Genomic DNA, 26,066 nt, shown 5'->3' on the forward strand with positions numbered 1-26,066 from the left:
AGTGGTCCCTGCGGGAGGGAACCCAGTTCCGCAAGATTTAGTGTCACACTTAGCTGCAGTCCTTCCTTGGTTGGGGAAGGCAGGGATTTTGTCACCAGCAGTGGGGGCGAAAGACATTGGGGATGACGTAATCGCTGAAGCAAGGCGGATAGTGGCTCACTTTGCTGGGAAACCTGGGGATAGGACAGTTTAGGGGTTGGGTGCACCTTCCCCTGTCATTCCAGCGGGAGGGGCCACCCCATTTGAACCCAACAAAGGACTTCCAGTGATCAACCTGGCAAAGGAGAAGCTGACGGAGCCAATTGGGGCAGCTCCAGTAGGTAAGCAGCAAACGTTGCCTGTTTTAGGTGTGGGGGAATCCCGCACCTGGAGGGAACACTTGGCGAGACATGTCACACAAGAAGTGAAAGAAAAAATATGGTCTGGGAGTTATGTTAGTATGTTCTCATTGCTTCTTGATGAAAATGAAAAGGAGGAAGCAAGGAAAAAGAAGGACTGGATGCTCCCTAGGGAATGGGCAAGTGAACTACAAAAGTTCAGGATTGAGGAAAATTTGAATAATTGGATCAGCGGTTTCTCAATATTCATGGCAGTGATGGCTGAACATTTTCCTAATATGCAGGCAGAGATGGCATGTTACCAGAGCAGGATCACTGGGTCGCATGACAAGTATGGTGGGATGGGATGGAAGGAATACGACAAGAATTTTAGGAGAGCCAAAGCGTCTGACCCATCCCTCTCTTGGGACCGCATTGACACAATCGCCTGGTTAGACCAATTTGGTGGGGGGTCTCAGGACAATGCCAAAAGCCAGTCCTTTCGGCCACATCCATCCACAGGCTCCACCAATAGTTCAGGTAGCGGGGGAGGAAGAAAATGGACATGTTGGGACTTTAATAGGCGCACATGCACTAGGCCTCAAGGCACGTGCATGTTCAAACATGCTTGTTCTATCTGTGCCAACCCATCGCACCCTGAGTCCAAATGTCTCAGAAAGTCAAAGGATAGGGGAAAGAAGTAGCAGGAGTGAGGGTATTGCACAACACATGGCACGTTCACCCATTAACGTAATGGCTCTGACACTCTGGCTAAACAAATACCCTTGTCATTCCACTGCTAGGACATTGCTAGATGGTTTCAGGTATGGTTTCAGGATTCCAGCACCTGAATATGTGGGGACAGCGGACTGCAAGAGTCAACTCTCGGTTACGGCCAATCCGGGTGTAGCGGCAACAAAAATTGAAAAAGAATGGCGCTTAGGCAGAATAGTTGGGCCATTTGATTCCATCCCGCTAGAGAATTTTGTCTGCTCCCCTTTGGGAGTGGTCCCCAAGAAGGAAAGTGGAGAGTTCAGGTTGATACATAATCTGTCAGCACCTAAAGGCAACTTATTGAATGACGCTATCAGTGATGAGATTTGTAGTGTAAAATATGCCTCCTTTGAGCAAGCAGTAGAGATGCTCAGGGGGTTGGGCCCTGGAGTACTGTTGGCTAAATCTGACATAGAGTCTGCCTTTCGTTCGTTGCCAGTTCACCCATCTGACTTTCATCTCCTTGGTTTTCAGTTCCAGGGTAGATTCTACATGGATATGTGTATGCCTATGGGCTGCTCGGTTTCCTGTGCTTATTTTGAAAAATTCAGTTCATTTTTGGAATGGGTTTTTAGACAGGTGACAGGGCACCAGTTTGTCATGCACTACCTTGATGACTTTCTTATCTTGGGGTCACTGGGCTCCCGGGAGTGTGTGTGGGCACTGCAAGAATTCTGCATGCTCATGCAGGCTTTTGGGGTTCCCTTGGCACCAGGTAAGAGAGTTGGGCCAACAACAACGATAGAATTCTTAGGGATTGAACTAGACTCCGTTCAAGGGTGTTTTCGGTTGCCTACAGACAAGATTGCCAAGTTCAAGACAACATTGCAGCAATGCTTGGCAAAAGAAAAGGTCACTTTGCACCAGTTACAGCAGACAGGTAGGACAGTTGAATTTCGCTCTGAGGGTTATCCCTATGGCACGACCATTTTCCCGGTTCATCTCACAAGCCATGGCCGGTCTCAAGGAGAAACACCACCACACCAGGCTGAGGTTAGGCAGGACATGCAGATTTGGATGGCATTCTTGCGGGACTTCAACAGCAGGGTAGTGTGGCCCGGTCCACCCACTACTTCCGCAGAGTTAGGTTTAATGACTGACGCTGGGGGTAGTGGGGGATTTGGTAACATACTCGGTACTGAGTGGGTGGCTCAGCGTTGGCCGGCCTGGTGGCTGAAGAATGGTGTGACGTGTAACATTGGTTTCTTGGAGCTGTTCCCCATCTGGGTGGCATTAACAGTATGGCCAGAACGATTGCGTGATCAATCAATGGTGTTCTGGTCGAACAACATGACTGTAGTTGAATGTATCAATCAGCAAGCAGTACGGTGTAAAATGATTCTCCGCTTGTTGTAAGAGATAGTTTTGCTATGTATGAGACTGAATATACAATGTAAAGCTAAGCATGTGCCAGGGGTGTTGAATCATGCTGCTGATGCACTCTCTCGCTTCAAAATGCAGGTTTTCAGGGCACACCTTCCGTCTGCAGCAGGGACCCCCACACCCTTACCAGAAATACTTGGGCAGGTTGGTGCCCCCAACAACCAGACCTCGTGGCAGCTAGCCTAGCACTCAGGACCAGGAAAGCGTATGAAGGGGCGTTTTGGGCATATTGTACCTTTTTGGGACAGGACTAGGCGGAAAAGTGGCATGACACGGGGCACTCCTGGTCTACCTAAGTGCCTTGAAAAGGGAAGGACGCTCTGCGGCAGCAGCCAGGCGGCATGTGGCGGCAATCTCTTTCTTTGCTCAAACAAAAGATAGGGGGGACCCTACCAACAGTTTCACAGTTAGGAAAGCTTTGAAGGGGTGGCAGCGCCTACAAGGGTCGGCACTGGACACGAGGCGTCCGATAGGGGTGGAGCTGTGAGCATCTTAACTAAGGGCTCCTTCACCTCATCTGCAACACCACAGAGGAAGCTCTTTTGTTCAGCGCCGCCTTTTCATTAGCCTTTTTATGGTGCGTTTAGGATTGGGAATTGGTGGCCCAAAACAAACAGGATGATATATAATTGATATCCATTAGAAAGTCCAAGACTGACCAGGAGGCCAGTGGGGAAGTGGTAGTACTGCATCGGGCACATAGTAATCCTTGCTGCCCCATCACACATTTAAAGGCATTCCTACAGCGTAGACCCAGTAATAAGGGGGGGTATTGTTAATTCATGCTGATGGTACTCCACTCACAAGGTATCAGTTTAAAAGTCATGGATATGGCAGTACAGAAGGCAAGCTTGGATCCTAGTTGCTTTGGGACACATTCTTTCAGAATAGGGGCTGCCACTGAGGTAACAGCAAGGGGTTTCCCCAGCAGCAACGTTCAAAGGATTGGGAGGTGGTCCTCCAATTGTTATAAGCACTATGTGCGGCTGCATATGTTGTGAGTAGGACATTTGCCCGGTGCTGATGCATGTTCCTTCTCTGCTCAAATTTACAGTTTCTCAAGCCTGTCACGCAGGGGGTGAACTGGAGGCGGCACGACCGCAATATCAATCAACGCAAGGACGTGCACAGCCACAGAAACCAGGACCACATGTCGTCTGGATTATTGGCCATTCATATGCGAGGCGTTTGAATAACTTTTTCCTTTCAGGTAATTACAGGTCTAGAGCAGAGTAGGCTGGTTTTAGGGTGTCATTTCATGGGAAAGGGGGTCTCCGTTTCAGTCAGTTTAGGGGTTTTGTAGTAGACCTGTTGAACAAGGGTGGGGCTCTTCCCAGTATTATTATCTTGCACCTGGGAGGGAACGATCTGGCAAATCTGGGTAGAAGGGGGATGGTAGAAACCATAATCACTGAAGTGGGTTGGTTAGCTCGGACACGCCAAGGTTGCACCATCGTATGGTTACAGATGGTGCACAGATTCCAATGGAGGGGGGGGGGTGTCTGTGAGGGCACTGTATCAGTCAGTAGGAAGGATCAATAATAAGATAGAGAGGCTGTTCAGGGCTCGTAATCTACAGACGATCGCCCACAGGTGTATCAGGGGGGAGCCGTGCTTCTTAAAAGACGGTGTCCACTTGTCTAAAGTAGGGAATGGAATCTTCCTAGAGAATCTGCTGGCTTGGTTGGGTGGCTTCAGAAGAAGGACATGGCCCTCTAGTTAGCATTTGGTCAACTATGCTGGCCTGTGGCGGTAAGGTCATGATTGGTGAGCAAATTTAAGGTCCTTAGAGGGCGGCCCCATTCCTGAATGGGGGCGCCCAAGGGGGAGGGACAAGTGGTCTCTCCTAAAACTCCAGGGGCAGTTACAGCCGGTTGGCTGGATGGGTGCGGGGGAGTGGGGAGTAACGCTTTCCCTAGGCTGGTTGGCCACCCCGCACGTGCACAAAGGCACCAGTAAACGGCACAGAACTGCAAGGGCTCCTTATGGAGACAATATACAGAGCGTACGGGGGTAACCGGGAGGGGGGGGGGGGGGGAAGTACCCTCACGGTGAACGGGCCCTATGCGCATGCGCAGTCCGGTTGGAGGGCGGGCATAATTTGATAAGGATCTGACACCAGTTATTGACCTTGCCATAGGCTCAAATAGGGATACGCAGAAAAATTAACTGCTATTATGATTATTGATGATGATATGATTTGGATAGGAAATACCTTGTACTAGAGATATGTTAATGTTAGCCATCTGACATCTGTACTTATCAATGTAATGCAATGTGTTCTGCGTATTTTGTAAATATTGTATATATTAATTATGTTTAAGTTTTTTATGTTAATAAATACGGCCGGGGGTTTTTACGACCCCCTCATCCAAAACTCTTCTCATGTTATTATCTGGGTCTTGATAAGTGAGGAGGGGGTGTAGGTAGTACCTGGCCATAGAGAAAGGCGGGGACGGCATTGGCCACGCCGAAAGTATGGCGGTCGTGCCGGCCCCTGACGACCACATAGAGGCGGGCCTGTCGCGCACAGTGGTGACACGACAGGCGCGCCTCGTCAGTAATTGGTCGTGGGTCCTGGGCGTGACCCGGAAGTGATTGCAATCACTTCCGGGTCATGCGTTGGGCGAACGCCAGGCGGGTTAGAACTGGCCTGGCATGGAACTGGGATAAAAGGCCGGGGAGCTTAGGAGTCTGCCTCTTCGCTCCCCCAGCTTGCTGCACCAGCCTCGCTAGGAGGCTGTAACTTGATTTCCCCACCCACCATCCCCTAAAGCAAATACATTTGTGGTGAATTCTTCTGCTTTTATTCACAGGTTTGCATTAATATTGTTGTATTGTGTGTTATCATGTTCTGTCTCTTTTTGTGTATGAGAAGTTTGTTCCATTTACAGATCGTCTATCGTCGTATTTTAGTGCTATTCCTTCGTCAGGCGGTAAGGTCATGATTGTTGAGCAGTAAATTTAAGGTCCTTAGAGGGCGGCACCATTCTTGAATGGGGTTGCCCAAGGGGGAGGGACAAGTGGTCTCTCCTAGAACTCCAGGGGCAGTTACAGCCGGTTGGCTGGATGGGTGCGGGGGAGTGGGGAGTAACGCTTTCCCTAGGCTGGTTGGCCACCCCGCACGTGCACAATGGCGCAGAACTGCAAGGGCCCCTTATGGAGATAATATACAGACCGTACGGGGGTAACCGGTGGGGGGGAAGTACCCTCACGGTGAACGGGCCCTCTGCGCATGCGCACTCCGGTTGGAGGGCGGGCATAATTTGATAATGATCTGACACCAGTTATTGACCTTGCCGTAGGCTCAAATAGGGATACGCAGAAAAATTAACTGCTATTATGATTATTGATGATATGTTTTAGATTCGGATAGGAATACCTTGTATTAGAGATATGTTAAGGTTAGCCATCTGACATCTGTACGTATCAATGTAATGCAATGTTTTCTGCGTATTTTGTAAATATTTTATATATTAATTATGTTTAAGTTTTTTAAGTTAATAAATACGGTGGGGGGGTTTACGACCCCCTCATCCAAAACTCTGGAAGAGGGGGTGTAGGTAGTACCTGGGCATATAAGTGCAACACCACAACGATACTGCAGACTAGTGAGATTTCTTGTTGTAGCCAAGAAAAAATGCCATCTTCTCCTGGGTTCCGGGGGCAGCCCTACAGGTCATCATCCCACGCAGGTGGCCGGCAGCTTAAACACCTGCGATTATAGTGTTACTCCATCCAAATCAAGATAATAGTCTGTTTCAAACAAGGCCGAGCAGGGAAGCCCACACAGAGTGCTCAGATTGGTCCTTTAGTAATGCATCTTCCGGACAATAACACTTCCAGATTGAGCAATGAACTGCGCACTGACGGCTTTACTTATACTGGCAGCTATCTGCACGAACAACAAAGCACTTTTAATCTGTCAGTAATTTAACTGTTTCAAAGCTTTTAATTATTTATGAAATTTACAAACGTGTTATTAATATTTTACTATGATCTTATCGTTTTAATCGAAATTTGTATTGCAATGGTTTTCAGTAACTATGCAAATGAAATAAATTCAAATTCAAAATTCTAGGAGAGGAGGGCTGTTTTCTTATGTACTGAAAATTGTAATGATTTATCCTGCCACAGAATTCGGGGGCAAACATAGCCTGGCTCTCTGTTTCTGACAGCACAATTCTACTGGTATAATGTCCATTTGATTCACTTCTCCTGACCACGGCATTTCTGGCCATAGGACTGCGTCCGAGCTGGACTTTGGTGACTTGTTTTTATTGTGTAACAAAACAGTGTCTCATATATACAGCCACTTTTTCAACTGGGTGCACCATTTTTCTGCTTTAGAACAAAAAGTCTCTATTGTGACAGGTTCAGGTCTCTATGGATTATAAACATATTGGTTACATCATTCTGATTTGCTGCTGTTATATTTTAAGGTAAATTCTGAGCTCTTCTGGAGAACTGCCTTTAAAACATTTCTTAACAAACTTAGGATGTGTTTTAAAGTGCACTTCCTTGCTTTATCTTCTAAACAATAAATACCACAATGGGGGTAGGTAGTGTCGGGGATGATTTTCACATTTACTTTTCTTATAAGTGTATCATTGGTGCTATCACCATGTGTTGTATGGCTGTGCCATAAATAAAAATCCCTGTGAACATTTTTGCCATAAAAACCTATTTTCCAAACCATTTTTTCCATGGGGTCTAAAATAGTAGACCTCTTAAGGAGAATATCTGTTAAGGTATAGTAATCTGGAACTTTTATCAAAATATTTTTGTGTGTGCCGGGCTTATAGTGATGCACCCAGACACATTCCCATCAGTTTAATACACAAAAGCATGCTGTTCAAAGTTCAGCCATATTTGGGACATGAACATTACCACACAAATGTATATAATGTAGCAAATGAATGCGGGATTAGCATGACGAGTGCGGTCACAAACACCCGATATAAGGATTTCCTCACAGCTGAAAGAAAAACACTACAAGTACGTGCAGGTCATTTTTTTGCACGCTTTCGGCATCAGAGAATTGTGAAAGTTGGAAGTTTCTTAAGTGACATCACAAATAATGAAAATAAAATCCAATGTAAAGAGCTTTTCAGAGAACTGATCGGACTTCACTGAATTTTGAAGTAGTTAATTGTCTCCTAACATGCTTAATTTCTACTTACAAGTTCATAATTTCCTCTTTCTTATGCACTACACTGATCTACAAGCTGTGGTATGTTCTCTGTAGATATAGTGCTAGCCGCGGATATTTCTTCTTGGGTCAGCCATGAGGGGTCAGATCATATCAGAATCCTCTGAAAATGCCATTTTAATCATACATGGGGTACTGCGCCTCTGCGGTTCCTGCAGGACGTGGGGTATCTATGCTTTGCCACCTGCTATTACCCCATCCGTCTTTGGCTCCTCTGCCCAGCGGAGTGAGGCAAGTGCAGCCAGAAGCTTTGGAAGGTGGTCGTGGGTCAGGGCCAGAAAGAATCCCTATCTTGGGAGGAGGAACGGTCAGTGCTGGTCAGTAACGTGTTCTGTTTCTTTAATGATTGCCGCATCCAAGGCACTGCAGCTCCCTGAGGCAGGCTGTCTATGTGGACCTAGGGAGACTTGGCCCCTGCCTGGGTTCTGAAAAGTTATTCAGGCTAATTCTGGTGACGGGCGGTTTACTGACTGGCTTCCTCCCCCAAACTTGCACTTTGGGGTACCTGACGCTGCTCTTAAATCCCCACTGGCCGCCACTGGCGTGAACGCAGCAGCAGGGAGAGAAATGAACCAGGCCAAGAGAAGTCTTGTTGGCTTTCTGTACTCTTCGCTCCTTGCCCATGACCAACTAACCGCATGGCGCCTAATACCAGGCTGGCGGCTAGAGATGGGCCACATTTGAAGCCTGATTCACACAGGCAAACTACACTTCTGTGTAGGTTTACATTTGTTTGCTATTCACAAAGGGATGTGCGAGTAGTATATTTACGAGTGCAAACTCTCCGCACATAAAAATGTAGTTTTTTTAATGTGCAGAGACTCCGCACTTGTAAAGATACTACTTTCCCTTTGTGAATAGCAAACAATCGTAAACTTACACAAACGTGCAGGTGCACCTTTGCGAATGAGGCCCTTGGTGTTTAAAGGGTGCATGGTGTCAGTCACACTACTCCGGGCATTTGTGTGTCCGAGATCTGGTGTGAGGGACTGAGCTCACACCAGATCTCAGTGTGTACAGCTTTTCTGTGACGCTTTTCAGTTGGGAGTTCTGCAGACTTCCAAAAGGACAGATGTGTGCAGCCAGGGCCAACCCTAGGGCAGTGCGACTGGTGCAGCAGCACTGGGGCTGACCTGTTGAGGAGGCACCGATCCCAGGGGCGGGTGGGACGCTGTGTTTATCAATAACTTATGACTGGAGAGATGAGGGGCACTTATGCAGATGGTAGTGAGAGGATCCGAGGAGGCAGTCATGAGGTCTGGGGGCGCCAAAAATGATTGTCGCACCGGGTGCCATGAGCGCTAAAGCCGGCCCTGTGTGTAGCTTTGACACACCTCTGGACACGCTGTGTGTGTGTGGACATGGAGTACAGCTGTCTCCCACATGACCCTGCTTCCTTCCTGCGCTCTCGCAGGCTCCAGGCATCAATAATGCATCCCCGTGGCTCACCCCGGAGCGGCCGGCAGCGTCGACCACGTGGAGCCGCTGCAGCTCTGCAGAAATCTGCAAGTCAGAGCGCGGGAAACGCTCAAGCGGAGCCTGAATACATTATTCATACATCTCTGCGCTGTAGTGAAAAATAGAAGCCGCTTCAGCAGGAACAAGACAGAGTGGGCCCTCCAGGGGCTGAAGCAGTCACGTCAGTAATTGACTGTGTCACGAAAGGAAGAGCAGCCCCGCGAGCACCGACCCGTGGCCGAAAGAAGATGGCGCCCTGCAGGGACGGCTCAACATGGCCCACTCCCCCTGGCCATGATGTAATTACGAGCAGAGGCCAGGGTGGGGGTGTGAGGCTCGTGCTGGCAAGCAGGGTCTTGGGAATCCTGACCCTGTGACCTGCGCTTGTAGCACCGGGCCCTTCACGTGCGGGTTTCGCTGTCCATGGGGGCCAGGTTATCAATGGTGTTGCTGGCAGGACAAAAATGAATGCAACTCAAACGGTACACCTCCCAACAAAACACTGTTACTCGTTTGTATTTAGTCACAAGGTTGTAATAAAAAAAGGAGAGAGAGTTAAGCTGATGGGTGACTAAAATGCACTTATCAGAGATCTGCCCCAAATCCGCTGCATCTCCTAGTAAAGTGTGTACACTTTTGTTTCAAAAGGTCATGTTTTGGCATGCAGACAACCTATTTTTAGGTAGCACTTGCAGTTGAGTCTAATTAGGAAACTAAGGCTCGTGGGAAATAGCGTATTCCCAGGACCACACGATTTAGTCAAATGAGGGAGCCGTAATTAGAACTTCCGTTTTCACAATGGGCCTGTAGCCAGTGCTTGAAATGGAAAAATAAAAGTGCAAGTACTCTGTACCAGAGTACCTGCTTGTTTCTGAGAAGTGCCCTTACTCTCTAATTAAAAGTATTACGTTTCTCTTAAGAAGTGCAGGTACTCTCTGTCTCAAAATAAAAAAAAAAGTGCCAGTGCTCAGTACCGGCCCATTTAAAGCACTGCCTGTAGCAACCTATCTCAGAACATCTGCCCTCACAGTGTTGCCTTTGGGAGCAGCTCTTCAACTCGCCTGATACTCTGCAGTAACAGTCGCAGTGCTTGGACAGCGACAAAGTGCCTGCTTCCTTCAGAAGTGCGGAAATCGCACTTGCAAAATACAGTGCTGCTGAGACGTGTCGGCACTGCCCCAGTAGCAACAGGACAGCGCCGCTTAGAAATGTGATGCTATAGCATGATCCCATGCCAACAGACCAGGCCAGGTGTGGCGTGCTGGTACTATTAAGTAACATCGGTACAGACATACTAAGACGCGGTGCTAGTCTTTCTCTGAAGTGCCAGTACTATAGCAGTAAAGTTCCTGCTGAGAAGGGCCAGTGCTGTCCCAAAAACAGGAATATTGTCCTGATAAGGAGTGTCAGTATTCCATTAGCTGTAGAAAGGTGCTGACCAAGCGGAGCCATCTCAGAACATATATTTCTGCAGAGAAGTGGAACTGCTGCCCTAGTAACAGTAAAACATACTGGGATGTACAAGTGCTGTCTTTAATAAAAATACCACTGTCCTGCAGAGAAGCGCCAGCAAAGCACCTTCTGAGCACATTCACGAGTCATAACTCCCCAGTTTGTGCAAGATACTTCATTATTATGTCAGCAACCACAAATGTTACCAGCGAGATGCGTTAATGTAGGCAGGGCACTCCACCAGGAACAAGGACCTATCTGCTCACCCCGTCAGACCCAAATGACTCTCACCGCCCACATTCCGCACTCATATCCCGCTCATGCATCACCACTAAAGCAGGCTGAGGTGTAATATATATGAGGCAAGGTGGATGGCGGAAGGTCAAGGTGTCCTCAGACACATCTATTCGGCAGAAAATGGTGTCCGTTCTGTGGTGCCTGGGGCTCTTCAGGTGAGCACTGGGTACATGGCCTTCCGAACCAAGTAGTTAATGGGTCGCATAAACATGCACTGAATTTACTAATGAAAATTGCGGCAATGTGTTTATTAACTACCTTAAGTTGGTGGGTTTTTATATAACATATATTTCTATTTTATATTACATGTGTTGTTTATGTGAGAGTCTGCATGACTGGTTTGGTCGGCCCTGGGGCCGACAACATTGGGCTAGCCACTCCTCCCCGACTCACCCTCCCCTACCAATCCCTTTTTCTGCTTCTCGCACTGCGAGAAAGCAGTGAGGCGACGCTCCTCCGCCCACGTGGAGGAGCCGCCCCTGAACTGTAGCAATAGTTTATAGTACTGAATATACTGCTCTAGTAGGTATAGTGGCTTATGGTGGTGTTATTATGGGTCCCGGGATATGCTTAAATTTTGCACTGCGTGCCAGTCACTTGTAAATGGTTCTCTGCAAGTATTGGGCTTGCTTTTTGCTGTGAGGCAAGTATCTGCCACATCTTTAGAAGTGTCTCTTGAAAAACTGTTAAAAGCCACATTCCTTTAGATCAGAATTAAAAAAATATATATATTTTCACATGTTTACATTCACATATTTCAGGCTATCGCAAAAAATCTCCACCTGCTATATTCCTAAAAACCCTCCATGAAAAATTGACCTTGAAATAACATTTCATTTTTCCCTGGCTTATTTATTTTGAATGAACCTCTGGTTTCCTTCTACCTTCTGAATACCCAGTGCTTAATTTGAGCCGGTGGTTTGCGGTGCTCGACACCGGCCCTTAATTGTCAGCACCAGCACTTAGGTCAGCTGCCACATGGCGGAACTGTTTGTGTAATTTATAGATGAGAAGCACAACAGTGATTTAATAATTACAAAAACGAATATATGTCGCCCACGCCATTCTTATAGCTTTGGGGGCTTCAAACAGTCTGAATTTCCAAACTTGTAGCAGTGTGATGGTTTGTAGTTGTGTAGGTACCATCTTGGGCAGCGCTGGCAGTGACAATGAGTGGTGCCAGCTGCGGTGTCCTCCTGACTAGGGCTCTGGCACTTACTTTATCTACAAATTAAGCACTATGGCATTCCTCTTGTGTACATAAACTACTCTAAATCTCATGCCTGCCTATCTTAAAGCTCTGTTTCTAAAATCATATCTATTGATTCCAACAAGCATTGGCTTCTCACATAGCCCCTCTATTGATCACACCCAAGTCACTATTGTACCTCACAGAAACTGGAGTCAATGCATGGAGAATTCATGGAATGGTTTCCTTTAGTCTGCAAGCCAATGGACTGACCACTAGCCTTGGGCTCCCGGGTAGCACTGTGCTGGCCGTACTTGCCGGGGGTAGTAAGCACTATGTAAAGGCAATTTCATTTGCTGAGAAGTGGTGGCAGTGTCCCAGTACCACTAACGCAGAACCGACCCAGTAACAGTGGTGCAGTTTGGGGAAAAGAGCCAGTACTGTCCCAGCGAGAGTGGGTCATTTCTGCGATACAGTACTCATGCTGTCCCAATGAGAACATGTCAGTCCCGCTAAAAACACTACACACAATATTAACACACCGCCCGTCACATGACGAAGCATGACATATTTTCTACCTATGCCTCCCTGGTGTTTTAGCCGCGTCACTTTCCATCGGTAAACTTGTTCCCCTTGTACAATAAATCAAAAGAAACACGCGTAAAACCACGTTTCCCCACGCGGCCAACCAGCGTAAAGTGCGCAGTAGAAAAAAAATTCCGACCACGTCAGAAATACTTTCTGGAACTACTATGTATGAAAATACTCGCCCGTGAGCACAACTAGCCCAACCCAGCCTCCGCGCGCTGCTTCGTCCCACATAGAAGAGGCGGGTGTTAGGCGGCGGCAAGTGCAGGGGGGAGAGGCGTTTCCATACCTGCTGCCGAGGGGTCCGGGGCTCCCTGTAGCGCTGCGAATGGCGTCGACGCTAGAGGCTCCTCTCCATGAATTTACGGCCAGCAGCAAGGCACGCGGGTCTCGGTTACGACTGAACTCGCAGCCCGTGGGCATCGGGGGACTCGTGGGGCGCCGCACGTCCCCACTCTTGGCGCATGCCCGGGGTCTCCCTGCTTCGCGCCGAGGACCAAACCTTTTTGTCCGGAGTCCAGAGCTCATAGGCCGGCCACACAAAGTCTGTCAGGGAGGTGGGGACAGGAGAAGAAAGCTCGCCTCAGACGCCCACCCTCCTCCTCCCCAGCTACCAAGTGCCAATTGAAGCTACATAACAAACGAGACGGCGCCTATCACGGTGAAGCGCTGTTTAATTCACACGCCCGTTGGGTGTAGCTGTTCATTATTAACTCTGTTGGGGCGATATTTTGATAAACGATCTTTAGGACACCAGGTGACAGAACACCCTCTGGGATGAGTTGTGCACTAATCAAATACACGTAACAACACAAGAATGCCGGACGACATTCAGCACCCCTGGTTAGAGCGCACTGCTGCTGTCGCTTGCTTGGCATGAGCGTCAATTAAAGCTTAAGGCTGGGAAGGGGGCATATAATGAGGGGAATGGCATAAGTCCCTGTCAGTAGGTGAAAAATAATGGCAGCTGAGGGTAGAGGGACACGGCCACCTTTTAAGATTTTCACCTCTTACATTCTAACAAGGGGTGTTGGGCCACAGCCTTGCAGATCCCCCAACCTCGTGCTGGCTATGTGTGCTCTGGCAGAAAGTCCACACAGGGCAGGCAGCACAGTCGGTGGAGCGGGTTCCTGCAAACAGAAGCTCTGGCAGAACATGGTAAAGTGGAAAAAGCAGTCAAAGAAAAGAGGGGGGCCCTCCGTCATCTCTGTTGTAGCTGAACTTGAAGACACATAAGACCCTTCGCCAGTTGTATTTGCCCATACTTCCGTATCAGGCCTGCATGTAGATGTCAGGGGTCAGACAGCCTGGATGAATAGAGAAATAAATGCAATGTACTATCTGAAATACTCTCAAAAGGTGAACTGCTGCTGTATTCACTCCTTGGAGAAAGTTCAGTCTTGCTTCCTCACCAGCTCCATCAAGTCGTACAATGAAGTACCTATCTGTATAGCAGATGTACAGCATAAGGTACTCCTGAATTAGAACATCGGAATGTTGAGAGCTCCACTGAAGGCAATGGAGAGGCTCTGAGCTTATAATGGCTGGTATAAGCCTTCTGCTCCAACATTCCAATGTTTGACTTGGAAGTGTATTGACGCAGCGTTTCAATGAACTTGTCTTATTCTGCACCACCTTCTTCAGGACAAGCTTTTATTTTTAAAAACAGTGATGTTCTTTGTGCAGTTGATTGTCTTAACCGCATGAGATAAATCTCTTTATAGTTAAAGAACTCCAGGATATAGGTACACCAGTAGTCTCTTCGTTTTTTAATCCTTATTGATCCCACTCTTTATGTATGTGCACACCTTCCATTCATCAATGAGGAAGTGTGTTCTTGTGTTTTAAATTTCTGGCCACTGCTATTCTAGTAACTTTTGGGAATATCCAGTGCCATATAGTATACTTCGGCGACAATCTCGCTTCTATTCTTTCAATATCCTCGAATGCGAGTTAGTCTGTGAAAAGGTGGTGCAGAATAAGACAAGTCCACCAAAACACCCCGTCAACACTTTGCTTTTATTATATTTGTTTGAACATTGGTTTGTTTTATTGTTTTTAAAATTGCTCGTATGGGATTTGATAATATGTGATATATGCATTAATTGTTATTCATGTACAGAGATTCACAGATAAAATCATTGTATGATTAGTGTGATTTTTAAACAATTGACAGGAGGAATGACAAAAGAGGCCTTCTGTTTTTAAATATTAATTTGTTTTACATCTTATTATAAGATTGATTGATGAAAGGTTTATGAAATATTTGTTTGAAATATCGAAATGTATTCTGTGATCCTGTGTATAAATATCAACTGTTGATTTTATTGCTACATAAATATAAAAGGATTATTTTTTAAATAAAGAAGGAGATACCCTTTGCAAAAAACAGGCTTTTAATGTATTATGAGTATGTATGAATGAGTGTGACAACAGAAGAATAATAGGCGTGTTCTATAATATTAAATTAATCCGCGCAATGGGGACCAGAGATTTTTTTCTCTTTTAATATGCAGAATGACCTGCTCCAGTGTATACCAAGGAGCAGTGGGCAGTATGCAGAATGAACCTCTCCAGTGTATACCAAGGAGCAGTGGGCAGTATGCAGAATGAACCTCTCCAGTGTATACCAAGGAGCAGTGGGCAGTATGCAGAATGAACCTCTCCAGTGTATACCAAGGAGCAGTGGGCAGTATTCATAATGGCCTGCTCCAGTGTTTACCAAGGAGCAGTGGGTAGTATGGAGAAAGAACCGTTCCAGTGTATACCAAGGAGCAGTGGGCAGTATGCAGAATGACCCGCTCCAGTGTATACCAAGGAGCAGTGGGCAGTATGCGGAATTACCTTACCTAGGCAATGGAGCCATCTTATCTAAGGCTGACTGGATCAATGACTTTAGATTAGCATTCTCCTTAGCATTTTCCTTGATAATAGAGATTTAGTTGTCCAACACCTGACGCTGATTGGGAATTGTGGATTTCTTGAGATCCAAAATATTCCCCATCGAATGTGTAGGTTTGGTAATTAATAGCTTTAAACCCAGTAAATCACAGCAAGCGTAAAAAATGGCTAATGTTGTGGTGGAGGGAGTATCCACCCAAATGGTAAAATCACCTAATGTTAAGAGGTTTGAAACACCCACAACCATTTTTAGATGCTATTGTGGTCTTCCATATTTTTCTTGTCAATATTTTTGACTTTACATACAAAGTGTATGAAGACGAACTTTTTGTCCTCAATATTTTTGGGCAACAGAAGGAGAGGGAGAAGGGGAGGGAGGGGGGGGGGGGAGAGAGAGAGAGAGAGCGAGAGAGAGAGAGAGAGAGAGAGAATGTGTATGCTATGCAGCTGAAAGATATCAGAAAGATGTAGAGATAAAAAGGGTGTGTCTGGCAGAGTGATATATTGCAAGAATAAAGTGGAGTGAAGGGCGAATGAGGAGTGACAGATGCACATGGAAGACCACTCACCCTTCAAAAGACATCTCTTATGTTTAATTCAAAGTCTCATAATTTCAATAAGTACGATATTTCCAATTCAAATTATTCCCAACAGTGTCATTGTTTTTACTCATGTACCTGATACTGCTAACAAGCATCGGCAAAGCTAATATGGCTGGCTTATCTTTGGTGAATGTGTTTCGCTGTGTATATGTATGAATGGATGCAATGAACGGGGAGTAGAAGAGGCGAGACGGCGGGCCCTGACCGCCTGCACTATTGGCTGGGCTAGCTGGAAGGTCCTGTTGGTTTAGGGAGAGGCTGGGCCCCTGTATTTTATTGACCAGGGAGAGGGGACACATCGAAAGTGGGACCGGGGTAGGAGATGGGGGCACACTGAGAGAGGGAGGGAGAGGGGGGGTAAGGGGCCGGGTGGGAAGGTTGAGCCGTCTTCGGGATAGTCGGGGATGCTGTTACGTGTGTGGTATTTCCTGGACGGGTGGGGATTGAGAGTTGATTATTGTCTTGTTGTGTTGGAAAACAATAAAAAATGTTTCAACAAAAAAAATGTATGAATGGATGCAATAACATAAAACTCACAGAAAAGCCTTCAAAAATGGTTGGGTATCTTACAGTGGGAAGCATAGTATTCTAATTCATATGTTTTAAGCTACACCCTTAATTACATAGGCCACCCCTCTTGGAAAGGACTCCTGGTTACGCTTGTTTGGCCTTGTCCTTTTTCACCTCCCCCCTTCTTCATTCCAAATTGAAGCTCTGCACAAGCCGGCCTACCCTTCTGACTGCCTGGCAGGGCCTGAACATTCCATCGTGTGCTAATGCTTAGGAACAGGAGTTAATGAACACATAACCCCAGTGCCTGCCTGAATCAGTTTCAGCATCTGCTAGCTAGAGGGTACTAACGAGCATGCCCGACAGCCACCTCAAATTGTCCTTTTATCGACGACTGGGAAGTGAATAGTCTAAGTCAGCCATACCAGGATTCGAACCTTTAATCTGGATATCACTCACACATATCTGCTGCTGCAGCCTCTTAAACAGTTATGTTGTTTTCCCCTCCTCGTCATTGGTTTGGAGCGCGCGCGATGCGTTTCTTCATGGGCTCGCTGAACGCACGTGGATAAGCCAGAGGGACGACGCAGCGTCGTTGCCTGGTGACGGCGCAGCTGGGTTTAGACAGACCGATTATAGTTTGTTTAGGTGCACTGCACCCTGTGAACTGGAGGCCATCGTGAACCGTGCAGTAGTTCATTCCGCAGTGTTTTGCTGTCTGCGAATTTTGTCATTTTGAAAGTCTTTCCGGTGTAGTCGTTGCTCTCGCCGGTGCCTTGTCTCGGTTCAGCACCTGGCCGCGGAGAGCGAATTTGTCCATCAATGGCTCTCGCGGCGCCTTACGTACACATTCCTCGGATTTCCTGTACATATCACTAGTGGGGGAGGGGGAGGCTACAGTGTGGAATAACAACGAGAATCTCAGGTTCGTATATGCCCCACACACCCCGAAGCCCCGCGGGACCATACACGCTGTAGAAGGGCGCTAGACATGTGTAGGAGTGAGAGGAGGGGCCGTCCTTGAGTGAGAAAGTCGTGGAATGCGTGCACGGCGTGGGGTAATAACGGGCGATAAGAAGAATGCGTGAGGGGATGAGTGCGAGTGCTGAAATAAAATATGGGGTCCTCCTCACCCGATTGTTCAGGAGGGAACTCCGTTGTGCGTTGTGTCCGCGCGCACACGCCAAAGGGGGCGGCGGGGATGAAGGGAGCCGAAGCAGTAAGACAAGAGTGGCCATCAAAGTGCCCTTCTGCACGTCTGATGGCGCTACAGCCCTCTAACTAAAAACTTATCACTCAGCATTTATAAACATATTACATTGAAAAGTGTAACTGGTTTAAAGAGAGTCACGTGACTGCGTATCATTAGTTTTCAGGCCTTTTCCGGCACAGACCAATGGAGAGAGAGAGCATTGTCAGAGCTTCAAGAACTCACCTTGTGTTACTTGACCATGGACAGCCAACTGAAATAGTTAAAGAAGAACGCTTACTGTAACAATCGTATTTCCGAACACGAGTGTGCTTTCATGGCTACTAACGTGTAAGGGAAACAATGCCGAAGTCGCTAAGCTAGCCCCACGGAGTCGAGCACTTACGAACGACTCCGACATTTTAAGTGCAAGGACTGGAACCAGGGCGAGTGGACTCGGTTTCTCATCTTTTTCTGACCGATATACTGAGAGTACTGAGTTGGGTCACAGTAGCATCTATGATAGTGACAGTTCCATGTGCATTGTACTGTGTAAGTGGCCGACATTGTAAGTGCCCCTGTGTCAGAGGTAGGCATTGAGAGGTTTAAGGTGTTTACTCTCTAGCCAGATTCCTGGCATCTTGTGGGGAAACACCTTTAGGGTGCGTACTGTTTTACTGCTTCCTTGTGTCTCTCAAGGAGTTCACACCTTTACAGACAAACTCTACCGGCCTCCTGTCAAGTCAAGTCAAAAGCTTTATTCGGTATGTAAAATACAACCATATAAGCAAGACAGGTAATAAAGAAAAACTTAAAATACGTAGCGGGCCAAAATGTCTTATACAATAGGCACTATACATTTATATATATACAAATTCAACCATTGTCATACCAAACTGGTAATCCATAAGAGTTGTTTTGACAAATGCAAAAATCAGTATGGAATAACAAGTATATTAAAACTATGCGTAAAATACTATGTGCAAAAAGGCAATATTAAAGTGCGATATGCATCCGTAGACAACTCAAAACTTAAAAGGGAAGCGTAAGAGGGTTACTAACAGTACTTCATTAGAATTAATTAACAAAGTGCAAATTCTGCGTAAAGTGACGAGTACATTATAACTGTACAAAAGTGCTGAGTGAAGAGGCAATTTTAAAGTGCGTTATGCATCCATGGACAACTCAGAATTTAAAATGCATAAAAGGGTACAAGCGGTACATACTAAATGTGCAAAATACGCAAAACAATGGAAGCTAAGCGGAACAAATTATAGACTTCCTTATGTTTATACACTTTAACACATATGATGCAACAAAAAAACATATATCAGGGCTTTCCAGAGTTATTAAAAGCTTCATTGCTAATTTTGTGGACCGAACATTGTATTTTAAAAAGATAGGTTTAAGATAAAACTTCCTAAAATAACAATAAAATTTGCAGAACAATAAAAAGTGACAGCAACTTTGCTTTGAAACGTTATCGCAAGGGCACAGTGTATTGGATTTGATTTTCATGTGAGGGAATGAAACTAAGTGATGGACAATCCCGAGCCTTAAACGGGTTAGGACAAATCGATGGGAATTACGTGTCACAGTCGTAAGATAAGCCTGAAAACCTTTCCTCAAATTCAAATCATTGTAAGATGCTATGGTTATTAAATTACTAGACTGACTCTCTCTAGCCACATTCTTGTATGCTAGAAACCTCAGTTTTAGATCTTTCTTTGGTATCAATGAAGCTACTTCTGGGTTCAAACAAATGTTACAATCATATAAGAGTTTAAACCAGTAGAAAATATGGCTCAACCATGGTATACGTGATAAATTGTCGAGCCTCAAACAGTCTTTGATGATTGATTGTGTGAATATTGTCTCAGTTTTAGACCAGATGGAGCGCCAGAGTAATAATGGGCGTAATGCGGCTAAATCCATAATAAAGTCAATACCGACCTCCTTGTGAGTTAATAAAGTTGAAGCTGAGGGGGGGGGCACATAGTAACTTTTTCAAAAACTTGTTTTCATCATTCTGTAAAAAATTAACCTGATGGTGACCCCACACCCCAGCCCCATACAGTGCCGAAGAGACGCACCTGGCTTTATAAATGGCCAACATTTCTTTTATCCTCCTTTGCCCCAATTTGGCTGCAAATCTAAAAATACTACTGGTGTTTCTGTTCATCTTCAATCTCACATTCTCATCCTCGTGTGTCCATTTCCCGTCTCCAGAGAATGTTATCCCTAGATAACAGAATCTATTGACCGTTTGCATCTTATCTTTATCAATGTAGAAGGTAGATTTTGATTTTACCTTCCTACCACAAGTCATAGCAAAAGTCTTAGTTTTGTTGACTACCAGTTTCCTATCTTTAATAAATAACACAAATCTGTCTATAAGACGTTGTAAACCGATCTGTGTTCGTGATAAAAGTACAGCATCATCTGCGTATAATAAAATTGGGATGGCACTTCCATCAATCATAGGGGCATCTGAGGGTAATTTACTTAAAATTGAATCAATTTGATTAATAAATAATGAAAATAAAAATGGTGCCAAGACACAGCCCTGTCGTACACCTCTAGCAACTTTAAAAAAGTGTGTGCATTCCCCCAAAGGACCATCACAAACTTTACATGATAATCCAGAATAGAGCCGTGCCAAAAAATATACGCACTCCTTTGGGGCACCGAGTTCTAACAGAATATCCCATAGGATTTCATGGTCTACAAGATCAAAGGCACTACTCAGGTCTGCGAAACAGAGGAACATGTTACCTTCCTTAGCGACGGTGTATTTACGAATGAGGAGGTCAAGATTAACGCACTGCTCCAATGTCCCCAGACCTTTTCTGAAGCCATAGTGTGCCTTTGATAAAATCGAATTGTCCGCGGCCCAGGTTTCAAGTCTTTTTAAAATTATTCTACTCATGATTTTTATAGAGGAATCCAATAGGGAAATAGGGCGGTAATTGCTTGCCTCAGACTTGGAGCCTTTTTTGAAAAGGGGAATAATCAAAGACTGCCCCAAGAAATAGGTAACTGACCCTCCACAGTTGCATTAAAAAATCTAGTCAAAATGGGGGCCCATAAATGTAATTCGGATTTGTATAAATCCAGCGGGACCCCGTCTGGGCCGGGTGCTTTACCGCCTTTACTATTGCTTAGACCCTCGTAGACCTCATCAAGACTTATAATTAAAGGTAATCTTGGCCATGTATGATCGTTGTCCTGTGTAAAATCTAAAACTAGCCTATCAGGATAAAAAATATTTAAAAAGTGTTGCATCCATGAATTACAATCTACGTGCGAGGTTATTTCAGGCACACTATCATTTTTAAAAAAGGGGCTATTTATAGTTTCCCAATATAGTTTGCTATCATTTGTGTCTACCGCTAGGTTGAGGTTGTTCCAGGCCTCTTCTTGTAGGGCTCTTTTCCTCTTAACGAGAGATGTTTTGTAATTGGCACAACAGTTTTTAATACTAGTAGGGTTTCGTGGTTTAGTACTCAAAGCTTGTTTTAAGTCATGCAAGGCATGAGTACAACTTTTGTCGAACCAACCCGTATTAATTTCTTTTTTTCCCTTGTGTGTTTTAGTGAGTAGACTATCTATTGTTTCATTAATTATAAGTAAGTTGTTAAGTACATTATGCGAATTCACCTCCTCACCAAGACAATAATCTATCTCCTTGTTACATTTTCTTAGCACCTCCTGCAATAATTTATGTGGAACAATCCTCGACCACCTAATCCTCATTCCATTTGGTCTTACGGCTTCAACATAATTGATATGGTTGTTAACGTCCTTTTGTTTGTTACCCCAACAATGCAATGATATAGAAATACTATTGTGATCGCTTAGTGTTTGCTCATTAACCCATAAATTGGAATAAGGAGTGTTATAGAAAGTAAGATGTGGTCAATGTAAGAATTAGCACCTCTTCCTGTAAAAGTTGGGCAGTTAGTGTTTTCCCTATTTTCCATACAACTTAACATGTCCAAGTCAAACTTGGCTAACATCTTGTTTAAAGCCATACCATATGCACAGTGTGGAAAGTGTAAATAGTCAACTTCCTCCGTGTTTCCACACTCCCTTCTTAACCCACACAGGTTGTTCATGGCATAAAGACATGGGCTTATGTTAAAGTCGCCCAACCAAAGAATGATCGACTGGCAGCCTGATAGTACCTGAGTCCTCTCAATTTCTTTTTCCAACTGAATCAGGATTTTACCTCTATCAGCAGTAAAAATGTTGTTATAAAAATTAATCAGTACTAAATCTTTGCCTTTATCAAACTCTAAACGTAATACCTGAGAGTAGACATCCACTGGAACACAACTCTTAATTTTACAGTGGTTGAGTTTGGTAGATAGCAGAAGCAAAAGACCTCCCTTAGCCCTGCCAGCAGTTGAGCTGACCGCATTCAAACAGTATGAGGAATATCCCTCAACAAAAATAGGCTCTTCACACCAGGTTTCTTGAAGGCATATTATATCGTAGCCTATATTAATGAAGTCACTCCAAAAGGGGGAGTCCAGTTTGCTGTTTAAACCTGCAATGTTCCATGTGACGACACTGTAAGCTGGATTAAAGTCACAGTTAGCAACTGTATAGCCATTTGACGCATCTTCAATAGATTCAGAGTTTAAAAGGGTATCTGCCGTAGATAGCTTTGCTATGGTCCCGGTAGGATTAAATCCTTCACTTGCACTATCGACTACTGCTGCATTAAGTTCAGATGTAAGGGGTACTTGAGCAGCTACTATATTAGGTAAATAGCGGGTATCCTGATTGCCATGGCTCGTTTCTCCCTTCCGTTCATTAGATTCGACACTTAATATAGGCCTTATAGGGTAATTGACCTGTATTGGGTTTTTTAGCGAAATATGTCAATCAATATCCTCCAGGGATTCAAAGATCTGAAATCTGTTATATGTTGGGATACAGAAATTATGACGGGGTCTCGGGGTTTTTACAAAACCGGTGTTACTTGGGTAGCTGGGTTCTAGTAAATGCCGATAAAAATAGCCTAATGGTAATAAGGTGGTGTTAAATTCCCAGGCTGATGGTAATGGCGCATTTATAAGCGTGTTTTTGGCCCATAGACAGGTTTTAAAATGTATTATGACGCACTCACCTTCGATGTTTTTTCTAAGGGGACCTACCCATCCCACTCTTTGCACTAATATAATCTGGCTGGTCCCTTCCATGGGAAAGTTGCAATTATTTGACAACCAATGAAGGATTTTATTCTTCAATTGATCATGGTTCTCTACTTGCCCATTTTTTAATTTAGGGATATTAACCAGCACTGCTACATACGCGCTACATTCCGGGGGTAGGTTAATGCAAGGAGGGGGCTTACTGGTGTTTGATGTAATCGTATGTACTTCCTTATCCTTACGTGTTTGTTCAATTGGTAAGGTTTTTGTATTGGATTGCCCACCCTGATTCTCACTTGCTATTGTATTCCCTACTGTAGGTAACTGCGAACTTATGACTAAGTCACCCCAAAGCTGACTAGTGGGAAGCTTACTTTTGGGCACATTAGTTATACCAGCATTCCCAACAACAGTACCCTCTGTTATAATTTGTCCTTCTGCGCCTATTATCTGTGAATCTTGCATCCCAATTTTATCAATAGATCCTTACAATTTGTGGACCTCCCTGGCTAAATTGTCCACTTTTTCATGCAATGGCCTAATAAGCTCGACTAATTTGTCGAAAATTGCTTCCATGCTAGGGGTTTCCACCGCAATTTGTTTAGCCCATGTACGTGTGGTAACCTTGTTCTCTATTAAAGGTAATTTTTTTCCCTTTTTCTTAGGCATGGTACTCTGCCCTGTAATTTTTTTCCGCGCCCCTTTTTGGTTTACTAGTGGAGATATTAATGGGGCAGGGCTATTGTCTATGGCAGATAATCTGGGGGTATTCGACAGTATCGACTGAGTACTACCATTTACAACCTCTCTTTCTAAAGTAATCGAGGCTATAGGTGTTTCGGCGTTGTGTGTGGTAGTATCACTGAGGTTACCTTGGGCAATTGGTAGTAGTGCGCTTGAACTCATAGATAGTCTTTTTTCTGTCCGATCTATTTCTTGAGTAAGAGCACTAACTGCTTTTACTAGGTAAGTGTCGATGGTATTACATGCTGAATCAGCTAGAACTTTGGCTCCCCGCCTAACCATGACCAGAGAAGGTATAGGGGAACTCCTTTACAGACAGTGTCACCAATAACACGATGCACTAATTATAACTAGCAAATGCAAATAACTCGATACTTTACATGTCCTGTAGCCACGAACTGCAAGTCCAAGAGGGTTGGCCCGGCCCGACCTCCTTCGTCCTCTGACTGCCTCAGACGGCCCGCCCTTTGCCCGGGCTTAGCCCGGCGGAGCCCGCGCGCGAGACCGCGACTCGGGAGTGAGTCCAAATTTAAAGCGCCTCCGGGCGCGGGCGATGTTAACGCTGCTTCCGGGATGTTGGGGGCCGGGGAGCCTGGGAACTGTAGTTTTCTCCTCCTCCTCCTTGCTCCTCACAGCGGTCACGCGATGGAAAACGCAGCGGCGGGAGGGAGGAAACGCCGAGGACAGCGACCACAGCACCACGCTAATGGACCCAAGGTGAGGCTCAGCAGGGGCAGGCAAACAATCAGGCAGAGCAGGACACCCGTTCCACCAGGAGTGAGTCCAAATTTAAAGCGCCTCCGTGCGCGGGCGATGTTAACGCTGCTTCCGGGATGTTGGGGGCCGGGGAGCCTGGGAACTGTAGTTTTCTCCTCCTCCTCCTTGCTCCTCACAGCAGCCACGCGATGGAAAACGCGGCGGCGGGAGGGAGGAAACGCAGAGGACAGCGACCACAGCACCACGCTAATGGACCCAAGGTGAGGCTCAGCAGGGGCAGGCAAACAATAAGGCAGAGCAGGACACCCGTTCCACCAGGAGTGAGTCCAAATTTAAAGTGCCTCCGGGCGCGGGCGATGTTAACGCTGCTTCCGGGATGTTGGGGGCCGGGGAGCCTGGGAACTGTAGTTTTCTCCTCCTCCTCCTTGCTCCACACAGCGGCCACGCGATGGAAAACGCGGCGGTGGGAGGGAGGAAACGCAGAGGACAGCGACCACAGCACCACGCTAATGGACCCAAGGTGAGGCTCAGCAGGGGCAGGCAAACGATCAGGCAGAGCAGGACACCCGTTCCACCAGGAGTGAGTCCAAATTTAAAGCGCCTCCGGGCACGGGCGATGTTAACGCTGCTTCCGGGATGTTGGGGGCCGGGGAGCCTGGGAACTGTAGTTTTCTCCTCCTCCTCCTTGCTCCTCACAGCGGCCACGCGATGGAAAACGCGGCGGCGGGAGGGAGGAAACGCAGAGGACAGCGACCACAGCACCACGCTAATGGACCCAAGGTGAGGCTCAGCAGGGGCAGGTAAACAATCAGGCAGAGCAGGACACCCCTCCTGTCAAGCGAGGCCCTTATGACTAACTACTTACAGTACAGGCACACACGGTTTAAAATGGCGCTGAGATTATAAAACGATAGTTGCTTACTATGGTCTCCATTCACTTCACCCGTTTAGGAGGCACTAGCTTTTTCAATATAAGAATGTGGTTATTATATCTCCTTCCAGAAACTTTACGTCTCAACCCTTTAAATGTATTAGTTAAAAATGCTCACATTTGTTTGCACTGGAATGGTGCTTAACATACTGGGTCAGTATTGATTCTGGCTTCACTGAAGCTTTACATAAGGAGATGTTGGGATTCTGGCGCTTTACTGCAGTATGGATTCTGGCATGAAAGTGGTAATTTTCATACGTACACAATGTGATTTCCAGCATAGCAGTGTTGTTTACATGTATGTAGGCCATGTAGTAAATGCCACAGCAATGACTATTTTTCACACTGCGCCAGTATGCCACCAAAATGTGAAGTCTGGAAGTGTCTGATGTACTAGTGTATGTGACGTATAGTGCACAAATCTAGTGACAAAGCAACAAAGCATGTTACATCATGGGGGGTTTACAGTATAGTGCAGACAAAGGGCAATGAGATCCTCTACAGTAAAGATACTATATATTAAAAGGAATGGTTTTCCAAGGAGTGGAAATGGGTGCTTACAGGAAGGGTTAGGACAGCAAGGGGAGTGGCAAAGCTGTGGGTAGGAGAGGTGCTGATGTGGATAGGGGTGGAGTGGAAC

The 26,066-nt window shown here is 45.8% G+C and overlaps 1 protein-coding gene across 3 annotated transcripts in view; it reads right to left on the reverse strand.

The window, feature by feature from the left end:
* Nucleotides 1-26,066, reverse strand: part of ACSL6 (acyl-CoA synthetase long chain family member 6) — a 410,748-nt gene that overhangs the window by 316,200 nt on the left and 68,482 nt on the right. The window contains exon 1 of one of the 3 annotated variants that reach the window (XM_085618043.1): nt 12,960-13,097. The exons of the other annotated variants lie outside the window; for them this stretch is intronic. The gene's annotated coding sequence lies outside the window, so the exon portion shown is untranslated. Of the gene's footprint in view, nt 1-12,959; nt 13,098-26,066 lie in introns of those variants that run through there. 3 annotated transcript variants of the gene reach the window in all.

The sequence above is a fragment of the Triturus cristatus genome, chromosome 7 (genome assembly GCF_964204655.1).
Source record: "Triturus cristatus chromosome 7, aTriCri1.1, whole genome shotgun sequence".
Classification (NCBI taxonomy): Eukaryota; Metazoa; Chordata; class Amphibia; order Caudata; family Salamandridae; genus Triturus; species Triturus cristatus.